General features: G+C 48.9%; 1 long non-coding RNA gene across 2 annotated transcripts in view; it reads right to left on the reverse strand.

The window, feature by feature from the left end:
- LOC109143199 overlaps positions 1–10,158 on the reverse strand; it is an 82,861-nt gene extending 72,703 nt beyond the window's left edge. For both annotated transcript variants that reach the window (XR_005602292.1, XR_005602291.1), the window contains exon 1: positions 4,935–10,158. This is a non-coding gene — a long non-coding RNA (uncharacterized LOC109143199). The remainder of the gene's footprint in view (positions 1–4,934) is intronic.
- Positions 10,159–12,834: the final 2,676 nt, after the last annotated feature.

The raw sequence follows: 12,834 nt of genomic DNA on the forward strand, positions 1-12,834 counted from the left end.
AAAGGGGATTTTCCCGACAAATCTGACCTTCCACTGCTATTGAAAAGAGCACAGTAATTATACATATATATATATATACACACACACACATACAGGACCTTTTCTTCTCTTTCTGTATCTGTTCCAATGTCCTACATAGGGAAGCCAGAAAATTTAACTGGAAGGAGTCCTGAGAGGCCCCTCAGTTCCCCTACACAAAAACAGAGTTGCAGATATCCCTGTATTCCTGACAGATGTTGCTATTTAATTCCTCCAATCAAAGAGAATCCTAAACACATCCTAAACACATCTTCTGCTGGGGAAAGAATAGGGATGCCCGTGGCTTCCTAAGGGTTTTCCGTAGGATATCAAGGTAATAAAGAAATTGTGACTATTTTTTGTTGCTGTTGCTTAGGTCAATAGCAGATAAAGGGAAGAAATAGGGTGCTTGGGTCAGAAATCTAACCCCATTAACTACGGGAAGCCCCTGGGAACAGAGGGAGGCAAATTATCCTCAATCCGCAATATACGGACACAACTCCCTCTGCTTTCCAAAGAAGTAATTTCAGCCTTAATTTTGATTGCAATTCATATCCCAGCTTCACGGCCCTTGAACTGCTGCAAGCCAACATCTGGGGTTTACAAGCCAAAAACTGCTCACTTTCACTTCCTATCTCTAACTCCAGTAGCAAACCTGAGCCCTTCCCTGCAGAGCCGTGAGGAAATACCCAGATCCACAGTGCTGTCAGGCACAAACACCAGGGGAGGTTCCAAAGGAGCTTTTTCCCACTGATACAAACAGGTGGAACCCAATCTGGGTTTTGCAACTCCACCAATGGCCCAGGAAAGCCCTGAAAGAGCCACCAGGGCCCTGCATTTGTACACCTGGATGAAGTCCCGGAGGCAATAATTATTGACAGGAGTGTGACTTCCCATCAGCGCTCCGGGGCTGAAAAACTGGCCTCTGAATTTCATGGAAAAGAGATCCCTCCCGAGGTCTTCTGTCTTAGTTTGGCTAAATCAGAAAGGCTGTGATTGATAACAGCCTCTTAGAAATTCAGCACTTGGAACCTGCAGGCTGCTCCACCTCAGAGAGAAAGCAGTGTGCATTTACAGCTTTTCATTAGGAGAGGTATCCATTGAGAACGCCCAGGTTCCTCACAGAGAATTAAAACGTGGCTGTCTCTCATACCAGCCTCTCAAGCACTCATCATTTATTCCAGCATTTCAGCTGAGCTGCTCAGGCTGCAGTCCTTGTGGCAGCGAAAGTCAGGTCCCATTATGCTGAGCCCTGCACAGGAGGGGATCCAGAGCCAAGCCAGCAGCTGACACTCCCCATCCCCTTCAGACAGAAAGTGCAACTGAAAGCAGAGGGAAATCCATTTCCAGGAATTCACACAGGGTGTAAATTGCACCGTTCCAGACGTGTTCAGCACCTGACCAAGGTCACCCCAGGCATTGGTGGCGCAGCCAAGAACCAAAGTCAGGGATGGCAAAGTCTCAGACTCAGAGGAGTTTCTGAACTGATTTGTCTTCTCCTTCTTTAACTCCCTAAATAATAAGGATGAAATCATGACTAACACCCACAAGGTGCCAGAGGTGTGTTACAGTCTGTAGGCTTTATATCCCACAGGCGTGGCTGGAAGTGAGCAGCACCTGGGAGAACGCTCCGGCACCCGGTGGCTGTCACCTGCCTGTGGCACAAAGGTGCTGGGAAAGGCAGATTTGATGACACTGCTCCGTGACTGGAGCTCTGCAAGGCCCATCTGCCAGCACGATCCATGGAACACTCCCCACCCTTCTGAATCCCTGCAGTGGGACGCTCCCTGCAAGAGCCTGCTCACCAAAGACGCACCGAGGGCTCAAATAAACTTTTCTCTAACTTTGGCAAAGGTGATGAAAGGAATTGCAAAAAGTAAAGGCATTTAGACACCTTCCCAATTAGCTCTTCCTTTGTTTTTAAGGTGATTTAAGCATGGCAGCTGCACTGACTCTTGTAAAGGGCCACAAAATCTTTTGCCCCATACATAGGAAAGGGCAGAGCAAGGTAAAATCTTCCATGGCACAGCTGATGTGAAATGCCTGTTCAACCCCAAAGCCCCAGGCAAAAAAAAACCAGATTTTGCCATCCAGTGGAAAAATTGGCTGTTCCTGGTTCTGACTTGAGCCCAAACTCTGCCTGCTGAGGGCTACAGGACAGCTCAGAGGCCCCGAGGAGAGGCTGCTGCTTGAGCTGGCTTTGAAAAAGGTGCTCTTCACAACCAATAAAAATCAGTGCAATAGCTTGTACAGGTTCTCTACTGTTATAAATCACAAATGCATTTTTCCTCTCCAGGTTCCAAACATGCAGGTTGCCAGCAAGTAACCAAAACAAACAAACGAGCAAAAAAGCCAAGAAGAAAGATATTGTAAAAAGCATAATTTGAACTGCACTTTTCCTTTAAATGAATAATTTAAATATTTTTAAATAATCAGAAAAGGAGATTTTAAGACCATTTTTATTTTTTACAGATGCAATAGTAGTTAAAAGGACGTGAGTGTTCCCAGCTAAAAGACTTTACACCAGAGCATATTCCTGACATTTATCTGGCTATGAACAAACACCCACGGAAGAGCAGCACGTTATCCTTAATTAAACAACAACAGTTGGATGGGGGAGGGAGCAGGAGAAGGAAATAATAGTCATTTAATATAACTGGGGAAACGTGAAGAGACTTATAATGCAGCCACAAATCCAACCAGTGAGTCCAAAATACAACCTATGGAATTAATGCTCCGGGCACTGAAGCACAAGCAGCCCCAGGATCAGGCAGAGGGGCAGCTGTTGGATCAGCCCCCTTTTGTTGGTGGCACCACCGAGTTGCTGTATCTGTAATTTTAACAGAAGCTAAAATGAATTTATCATCATCAGAGAATCATGGAGTGGTCTGGGTTGGAAGGGATCTTGGAAGGGATCACCCAGTGCCACCCCTGCCATGGGCAGGGACACCTTCCACTATCCCAGGCTGCTCCAAGCCCCAATGTCCAGCCTGGCCTTGGGCACTTCCAGGGATCCAGGGGCAGCCACAGGTGCTCTGGGCAATCAACATATTTTCTTTTTTCTTATAAAAATAAAATATTCTTTAAGCCTTGCTCCTGCAAGCAAAGCTGGGCCACAGCTTGCCCAGGAAAGAGGAATATTCAATAAGCAGGACTTCCAATTCACAGTGGCATTTTCGGTCTTTGGCATGTGATGGACCTGTAATGACAAAGTGGAGACAAGAGCAGCGTGGTGGGAGCTGTGTCAGAATGCAGACAAGAGGGGGGTTGGGGAGAGGGTTAAGAACAGACCTGTGGTGCCCAACAGGACTGAGGGCCCTGCTGCTCTGGGGAGAAGCAGCACAATGCAGCAGCTGGGCTGGAGCTGCTGGGAAACCATTCCAGTAATTCCAGAGGATGAAAAGCTTCATTCCAATATGGCTTTCTAAGAGTAGAAATATGCTGGGAATAACTACACTAAATAACCATTAGTAGTAACTGCACTAATAAAGGACTTTTGGAAAAAGGAACTCAAAGTTGCTTCTTTCTCCACTCAACAGCTCCACAGGGGACCAAATGGCACGGCAGCTTTACCTCAGGATTGCCAAAGGAGGAATTTAGGATTTGGGCTGCCTTCTACCCACAAACTCCTCCTGGGAAACTCAGTGTAGTGACAGTGAAGATTAAAGGGAATCACATTTTCATTGAATTCAGCTGTATCCCACCAGAGAAATCAAATAAGCAATTTGACATTGACTACACTTGGCAATAAACAAAATTTGCTAATAAGTAGATTTGGTATAAACCCCTGTATTGGTAGATTAGCCATGTTTTGATATAAAATGTGGGCAATCTGAAAGATCCGTGGGACAGAGTACTGCAGTTTGTTGGGAATCCCTCCCCTGCCATGGTTGCTGTGGGCTGGGAATCACGTTCTGCCACTCCCATTCCTGTCTGCAGCTCGCACACCAGAAGTGAAACCCTCAGCAAGGGGAATTCAGGTACAAACCCTACAAGTCCGACAGGAGCAGGATGCCACGGCATTCTTAAGCAACAACTGTTTTCCCTCCTTCATTATTCTCCTTGTCCTTCCACATTCATTTCCCTCCCATTTTTACTCAAAAGCCATGTATAAATTCTCTTCTGAAAGCCTGTGTTTTATTTGCTGAATGAAAGCATTTTCAGGTTACGTGCAGTACACCCAGAACGAACGAGAGCAGCAAGCAGCTTCCAAAAAGATGGTTATTCCTACTACCGGGGAAAACACACCCATCGCAGTGACCGCTCCCCCACAGCCCGGCAGCAGCGGGGAGCAGCCGCGGGCACTCGGCTTTGAGGCTGCTCCTCCGAGTCTCAGCTCCGCCCAGGGGAGCCGAAACCCAGGCGCTGTGATTGCCAGCGGCCCCGAGGAGGCTTGCCTCTGGATACACTTCCAAGCTTATCGCCAGGACGGTGCCCAGGGAGAAGCAGCACAGACCAACAACTTACAAATGCGGGGTGTGACAAGGGGAATGGCGTCCAATAGGGATCTCTGGGGGAGGGATATGGACAGGGATAGACATGTACACAGACTAATGGCCTTAAGGGGCAGAGGGAAAGGGATCACATGCCCCAACGGGGCCTCGAGGCTTAGGGGATTTCCAGAGGGGAGGCACCAGAAGGCGCAGGGTCTCAGGGAATTGGCAAGAACCGTACAGGGGTAATCAGGGAGGGCCTAGGGGATGGGCACAGAACCGTCTGGAGCACGGGAGGGGTTCGGGTGGTTGACGGAGAACTTATTAGAACGAGGGGAGGAAAGGAACCAATGCAGGGAGCACTGGGGGATCGGCTAGGGTTTGGGGTGTACCACCTGGGAATGGGGGCAAGAGGGAAACAGGGTTGAATATACACAACATGTAGACAAAACATACAGCAAAACATCGCATCACCACACTCACCGTTTCTTCGATGTCCTGGTATTGATCCCTCGTCTTCCACCATCCAGAAGAGTATTTCTGAAGGACACCAGGTGCTAACTACAGAACTGCATGTTCACATAACTCGTACAGCAGCGCTTCTCAGTGCCCCTTACTGAGGGAAATGACCAGAAACAGCCACAAGACACAAGAGCGTCGGGGTCCCCCTCCCCCGCCATGCCGCAGCCCCGGGCGAGGGGCGCTGAGGGCGGCACGGGGTTTCCCAGCCCCTGCTCAGCCCCGCTCCCATTGGCTGCTCTGTGCTCCCTGCGCGGGAAGGACCCTCGGGCCCGGGGCGGCCTCGGCTCCTCGGCACAGCCCGGCCGAGCGGCTGCAGGGAGAAACAGCTCTCACACAGCTCTCACACAGCTCTGAAACAGCTCAAACAGCTCTGAAACAGCTCAAACAGCTCTCACACAGCTCTCACACACCTACCAAGAATCGGTCCTTATCTATTTCTTTTCCACGGGACTCCTGGTTTGATACGCGTGTTGCAGTATCCGCCCTGTAACGACCGAGCAGGCAGAGAAGAGTCCTTAGTAATACAGAAGGGAGGGCAATAAAATCCAATATGGAACAAAAAATTTTAGTTTTCCCCTTTCAAAAAAAAGAACCTCAAGTAATTTAGCGCGTAAGTTTGATGTTTTGGGTAAGGCATTCTGCACGGGTATGTGGGAAAGTTAAAAAGTAGGTCCAAAAAGCTTGGAATTGTTGTGCTTAACTCTTACCAAAAGTTCTAAGGCTTGAGATGCTCATTTGGAAATGGCTCACTTGGCACAGCGTCTTACAAGGGAGAATAACTTCAAATTAAAGCTTTAATTAGCACAGCATTTAGCCACCTTATTAAGTTATCTTTTGTGGAAAAAGCCCTGGAAAGCACAATCTTAATGTAGCTGAGACATCCCAATCCCATAAATAAAAAGGGAAGGACAGGATTTATTATCCTGAAGAGCAGGGGAACGTTCACTTCAACGCAGGAGCTTTAAATAGCAATTGTGGCAGTTTGCAGGATGTGTTTTCAGAGCAGTCCTTTTCACTAGCAGGTCCCTGGACAGAACCACCCTCCAGCCTTCCTCCCTCCATCCCGGGCTGTCAGTGATTCCAGCTGAAAGGATTCCTGGCTCCAGAAAGCCGTGAGCATCAATCAGGGACTTTTAGGGCTCATTTTCAGGTACCTGGAGGTGAATAACCACAGTGGCCTCACCCCACTCCGGTTCTTACCACATCTCCCTTTTTCCCAGGTCTTTGGATCAGTGGGCCCAGAGGTGAGAAGGAAAGGGGGTGTATTTACTCCTTGGGATGTATTCATTCCTTGGGATCTGTTTGTTCCTCGGGATGTATTTATTCCTCAGGATGTATTCATTCCTTTAGCCCACAATGATGCGAGTGCCTGAGGGCACTGTCTAAGCTCTGGTGCATTCGGGGACAGTGCACCAAGCAGGGCAGCACAAACGGGGGTCACCGGGGGCTCCAGGCTAACTGGGACACGGCTGGAATGCCAGGGAAAGCCCCGGAGGGATCCAGGTGGGATGAGCTCCACAGACAAGACAATAGCTGGGTTTATGCCGGGAGCACAGAACTGCAGCGGGGAATAAATAACACTGCTGAGTGAAGGGCATCAAATCAGGGTTAGGGAAGCTTTGCACTAATCCTGTGTTGTAATGACAGCTTAAAAATTTGGTACTTTGATGAGTTCTGAGATTGACTTAAAGCTCTTTAATTTGGCTTCCTGGTATTTAATCTTTTAACTTTGCATTCTTAATCAAAACTCCGGGCAGATCTTTAATCTTGTGTGTACAGACTGGAAGATTAGAGGCCCCGAGCTGCCTCTGGCAGACAGCTGGAGCCTCCCCTTTGCCTTCTCCTGCCCTCGCAGGCATTCCAGACCTGGGGAAAGGTCTGGGGAGAAAAAGGGAAGTCCATAAATATCCTCTGGCAGAGAACAACTGTAACACTTCTCCCTCTTCAGTGAAGAGTTAAAATCCACTAGAGCCTCTGCTGTGTTTCTTTTAAAGCATTCCACAATTCGTTTTAAACTCCCTCCACTTTCCATCATAGTCCTGGAAACGAAAACTTCGTTTTACCCCATTGTTACTGGTGGTTATCCTGGTTTATCTGGTCCTGAATTATTCAAATTGCTTAAATAGAGGCAAAGACTATGGAAAAGTAATTTCCTGAAGTTCAGTAGGAGTTGTGAACTGTTTTCAACCTAGTTTGATGCCAGTGAGCCAGAATTAAACTTTCCTTAATCTGGATTGTTTCCTCACAGAGCACATACAGCTGGATAGAACAGCAAAAGTTATCTGGGGGTTTATTTAGAGGAGCAGGGAAAGGTCAGAAGGAAAAAGACATTTTCTACACAGACCAGCAAATAAACACAGGAAAAAATGCCTCAGTGACTAAAAAGAACGTTTCCCGTGTGGCTTCTGACACCTGATTTTTGTGCAGGGCCTTTGCAACACAAATGTTACTCACAGAGCACAAGGATTAAGATGCGATCTTCCTCCCTCCCTTGAGGAAGACAGCTCAGGATTAAGAAACTTTTAAGAAACATCCCTGAAACCTGAAATGATGAAGTCATTGTTTTAAAAACTCTGTGAAGTCATTTTAAAAACTGTGGGGAGTAATGACCAATGTTACACCACTTTTCCATGTTTTTCATGTTGTCGGAATAGCACAAAGTGAATTTGTTTTTTAAGGGATGAAAACCAGCAGAAAGATATCAGCAAAAGGGCAGGACTTCTCTTGAGTCTTGCACAATATCTTTCTGATAAATATACATACATATAAATAAAGCATAAATTATGTTCTAGTGAACAGGAGAGTCCTGGATGCTCCTAATTCCCAGACCTGAGTGCAGGATGATGGTCCTGCAGCACGCACGGGGTGAGGACTCTTTGGGATGAGGAGTCACAGGCTGGCAGGAAGGCGAAAGGGTCATGGCACAACCAGCAGGGCAGTGCAGGGGGCTGGGCTTCCCCTCTCAGAGGGCACTGGACAAGGTCTGGGATGTGACTGCCAGCACAGAAGGTGCTGCCAATCGCTAGCACTGCTGAGCCTGACTTGAGGTGTAAAGGGCAAATTAAAATCCCTGCTGCCTCTCAGTAATTCGCCCTTAAAGTGGCTTTGCAGGCCTGCACGCACACAGCAGCCGGAGTGACTCTGTTTCCAGCCGCTGCGATTTGGTTTCTGGCGTGAGAGCAGAAGCCAGGCCTCGTTTGTTGGGGCAGGATCTCCGCCAGGATCTCCAGCTCCCAACAGGGCTACAGCAGGCAGTGGCCGCCTGCCGAAGGTGGCTGTGAATCATCGATTCCGACCTGCCGCGCCTCCCTCGAGGCTCCGGGAGATCACGTTTCTCCCCGAGGTGTTTTCCCTGGAAGAATTTGCTCATCAGAAAGCTGCAACGCCCAAATGCCGACCCCAAAGAGCTGCCTGAAAATGCAGCTCCTTGGGGGGACAAATCCACACTCCCGCCGATGCTCTGGTCCCTGGCACAACAGGGTTTTGATTAAGACATTCCCTAATTTGGGGCCCTGCAAGCAAAATCCCAGCCATGAGAATGGAATCCTGGAATCCCAGAGTCCCTGAGGCTGGAAAAGACCGCTGAACCCAAGCTGTGCCCTGTCCCCACCTTGTCCCCAGCCCAGAGCACTGAGTGCCACGTCCAGGCCTTCCTGGGACACCTCCAGGGACAAATACCTGGGAGGTGTTGGAATTTCCAACCGTGGCAGCACTGAACCTTACTCCCCACAGTTGGTTTTTCCCCATGAGGAGCTCCACAGGGTAGTCCAGTGAGCAAAGAGCATTGCTGGGACCAGAAACCTGGTGTTCAGAGCAAGAAAACAGGGCAGGAGTAAAGCAGGATTAATGTGCTGCCTTGTTTCATGCCTTGGTTCCACCCAGGTTTCAGGCTGCATCCTCAGAGTTTTATAGTCCAGGGTAAAATGCACTCCCTGGGTTGAAGCAGAGCTGTTTGATTTTAAGATGGGGCAGAAATAATTTTTGATGGCTCAAATAAAAGATTTCTTCAAAGCCACTTTTGAGATTGGAACTACACACAGGTCATTTTCCCTTACCAAGAAAAAGCATTTGGAGTACTTGGAAATTTCTCACAACTGTAAAGCAATAATCACCTTTGAAATAATGATTTTCTTTTTATGACACCAGCACCCTCTTGCTTTTAACATTTGCATCTTAATACCTCAAGAACAAAGACTTTCCCAGATATTGTTCAAACAAAAAGCTGTTTTCCAGTCTAGCTTGTAATTTTTCAATCAAATTAATAACCCTCAAAGAGCTTTTATTACTGAGGGTATTTGAAGAGTTTTGTAAAAAGATAACTGTAGTTTTTGTAACATTATGGAAAAAAATTTTGCCACGTAGATGCGAACTAACAAGTTTGGGGTGTTTTAAACTGATGGATAACAGATAAAGGAGAAGTTCCTGTTAGCACCTGTGTGTCCCTGAGTTTGCAAATATTTTATCTGTGCAAGCAGATAAACACGAGCTTGGAACTTCTTCACTCTTCTTCAGATACACTCGGTTAATCTGGCACAGCATTAGTGTGAAAGATCCCACTGCAGCAGCCTCTCAGCAAAATAACGAGACAATTAAACATCTATGCTACAATAATTAAGCATCTCTTGTATCCCCACTAACTCTTCGTAGACAGCATTTCACGGCCCCAGCTGAGAGCTGGAAGTGGTGCTGTGTAAAAGGGGTAACAGCAAGTCTTCTCTTCAGAATCTTAAAACCTCTTCTCCTTTAGAAATAAGCAACAGAAGCTCTTTGAGCTAATAGCACATTTAATATTTTAAAAGTGCTTGGATGGCTTTAGGCCGGGCCCTGAGGGGAACTGCACTGCCCTCTCCAGCTGAGCTTTACTCACAATGCACAAAGCCTTGGGAAATGTATTTTTCTCTTATTTTTACTGTTATTCTCATGTCTACCTTGAATTCCAGTCCGTGGGATTGGATTGACTCCCAGCGTGCAAAGTTCCGGCCGGAATGCCGTGTTCTGAAGTTCAGACCTGCATTCAGCATCAGGACAGCGGTGCTGGGACTGCCTCACCCATCTGGTGGGATTAATGAAGGTTTCGAGTTGAAAAGCCTATATTGAAATCTATCTTCTGCATTACTTAGAGTAGAATCCCAGAACCATTTAGGCTGGAAAATCCCTCCAGGACCGTGGAGTCCAAGCTGTGCCCAGTCCCCACCTTGTTCCCAGCCCAGAGCACTGAGTGCCACCTCCAGGAATTACTCGGACACCTCCAGGGATGGGGACTCCAAACCTCCCTGAGCCTCCCCTGGCCCAGCCTGAGGCCGTTCCCTCTCCTCCTGTCCCTGTTCCCTGGGAGCAGAGCCCGACCCCCCGGCTGCCCCAAGCCTGGAGCATTCCATGGACTCCTGGTGACTCAAATGCAGGACTTGGCACTTTGCCTTTTCTTTTGCGCTCTTTTTGTACAAATAATTTAAATTCACTTTCCCGCTCCGTTTTTCCGGGGTTTTTAAGCCAAGAAGTTTGGGTCGCGTTGCTCTCCCGTAGGAGCAGCGAGGCAGCAATTCCCAGGGTCGTGCTGCCATCTGTGGTTCCAAACTGGAAAAGAATGGGCAGGGACACCTTCCACTAGCCCAGGGTGCTCCAAGCCCTGTCCAACCTGGCCTGGAACACTTTCAGGAATGGGGCAGCCACTTTTGCATTAAAAAAAATTTAAATCGTGATAAATCTCCGCAAAAACAAAACCAGAAACCTCTTTTTTTTTTTCCCCCTGTTAAGAAAATAATGGAAAAGTCTTTTCTTGGTGTGGAAATCCTGTGATTTCCCAATTCCTCCCAGAATCTGACACATCCTGGTCTTATTTCCTTTGGTGGTGGTTTGGGATTTTTCATTAAACACAGAGGACAAACAAAGGAGTTCCTTATTCAGTTTGTTTCTGACTGAAGTCCCAAAAGCAGATGACCCTTTTCTGTTGTCCTCTACAGGCATTGCAAACACAGACAGCAAAAGGCAGGATGCAGGCAGGGATTCAGAAGACAAGCCCAAAATACACGGAAGCAAGGCAGCTGATTACCACCAGCCACCCGGTCTAAATCCCAGCTCTGCAAACAGTTTCTGCAGAATCCCAAACGTTTGCATTCCAGCTTTTGGCTGGCCCTCTGTGAGAAGACGTCAGCAGAGCTCAGATGTGAAATCCCAGCCCTAATCCAGCTGGCTTTTCCCAACCCCACATGCAGAAAAGGATCATCCCCAGCCCCACAAGCAGCCACGTGTCCCATTTCCCACAGGACACTGAGCTGCTCCTTTCCCATCCCAGTTTTAAGTCTGGAGCCAAGAGCAGAGTTGGAATAGCAGCAGAATCTGGGCAGATACGGGGTTCCTAATGTGGCCTTTTCCAGGCTGGAAGCGCAAATTTGTTCATCTGTGCACCTCTCTGACCTCAGACACGTGAGATCTGGCAGTCTCTTTGCACAAATAAGGGCCGCTATCGCTTCAAAAAAACCTGCTCCCAAGTGTTCCAGGGAATCTTCCTTCCTGTACATCCTCCAGAGGATTCAACCCCCCTCACCCGACCAAGCACTTGTGTGCCCACTCAGGTTGTAGTGCTTGGTTTTAACAGGAATTATCCTTTTGGGGATGCACTTGGGGTCTGCATGTCCCAAATATTTGGAGGCCAAAGCCTTGCAGGACGTAAGAGCTGAAGGAGCTGCAGGAAATCTCTTGGCCAGAGGCAGGACACGGCCCCAGGCGGGAGCCACGAGCTGAGGCACCAGGATAACACTGCCCTCCTCTGAACACTCCACGGGCTTTTTAGGATCCCAGATGGGCTGGGCTGAAGGGTTTTACAGCTCACCCTGCTTCACCCAGTTTCACGCTGCAGGGACACTTCCACTATCCCAGGTGGCTCCAAGCCCCGTCCAGCCTGGCCCTGGATGGATGAGCAGCCTTTGGGGAGACCACGGGGATGTCCTGGAGCTGGGACATGGAGCAGCCACCCTGGAGCGGCGGGACAGGGGTGCCCTAGCCACCCCCCGGCCGTGGGATGGAGCTGCAGAACCCGTGCGGGCTCCGAGCAGCTCGGAACGAGGAGCTGAGCAGAGTCAATAGATGGTGCTCTTCTTTCATGGAGTGTCACAGCAGCGATTCCTGCCTCTCCATTCCTGGGTATCCACCCTTCGCTGCCGCTCCCCGGGCATGGGGGGCGAGGATCCCCTGTCGGGGCGGTTTTGGGGTGTCTGTCTCATGCTCCCCCGCAGCTGCACAGTCTCCTCTTCCCCCGGCTCATAACCAAGCCCGTTCTGGGGGTCCTGGGGGACGCTGTGTGCACAGCCCCCCGGGAAGAAAGGAGCTCTGCAGCTGTAAATTATTAATAATATTTGTTTCCAATCTAATAATGCCTTCCTGTGACACTGCAGAGCCGGTGGAGCTAATAAAGTTTCTTTTCCCTGCAGTGGCAGCCCTGCTCGGGAGCACAGCTCACGGTCACTGGGGTGCAGAGCGCTTTGGGACACGCTGATGTGGCTGTCTCCTGCTCAGCCAAATGATTCCGTGCTGCCAGAGCTAATAAAGGGGTTGTTTAATTATTATTTAATGAGCTAGTGCGAGGAAGCAGATGATCTTCCCCTGGGAAACATCAAGTCTCTCTGCCCAGTGTGTCCTGTGGGTTGTCCCATCCCTCAGAGCCCAGCAAGAAGTGCCAGGGGGAAAAGGTGGCTGTGCCTTTCTCTGCCTCTGCTGCACCACAGCCCTGGGAGGGGAAACATCCCCTTCGGAGGTTCCATCCAGGAGCTTGTTGTGGCTTCTGGGATGGAAGGAGAACAGGGAACTCACCGAAGACTCTCCATCTCCCTCCATCCCTCATACTCCCCTTGGACAGGACTTTGCA

This window comes from Corvus cornix, chromosome 1, assembly GCF_000738735.6.
Source record: "Corvus cornix cornix isolate S_Up_H32 chromosome 1, ASM73873v5, whole genome shotgun sequence".
NCBI classification, from domain to species: domain Eukaryota; kingdom Metazoa; phylum Chordata; class Aves; order Passeriformes; family Corvidae; genus Corvus; species Corvus cornix.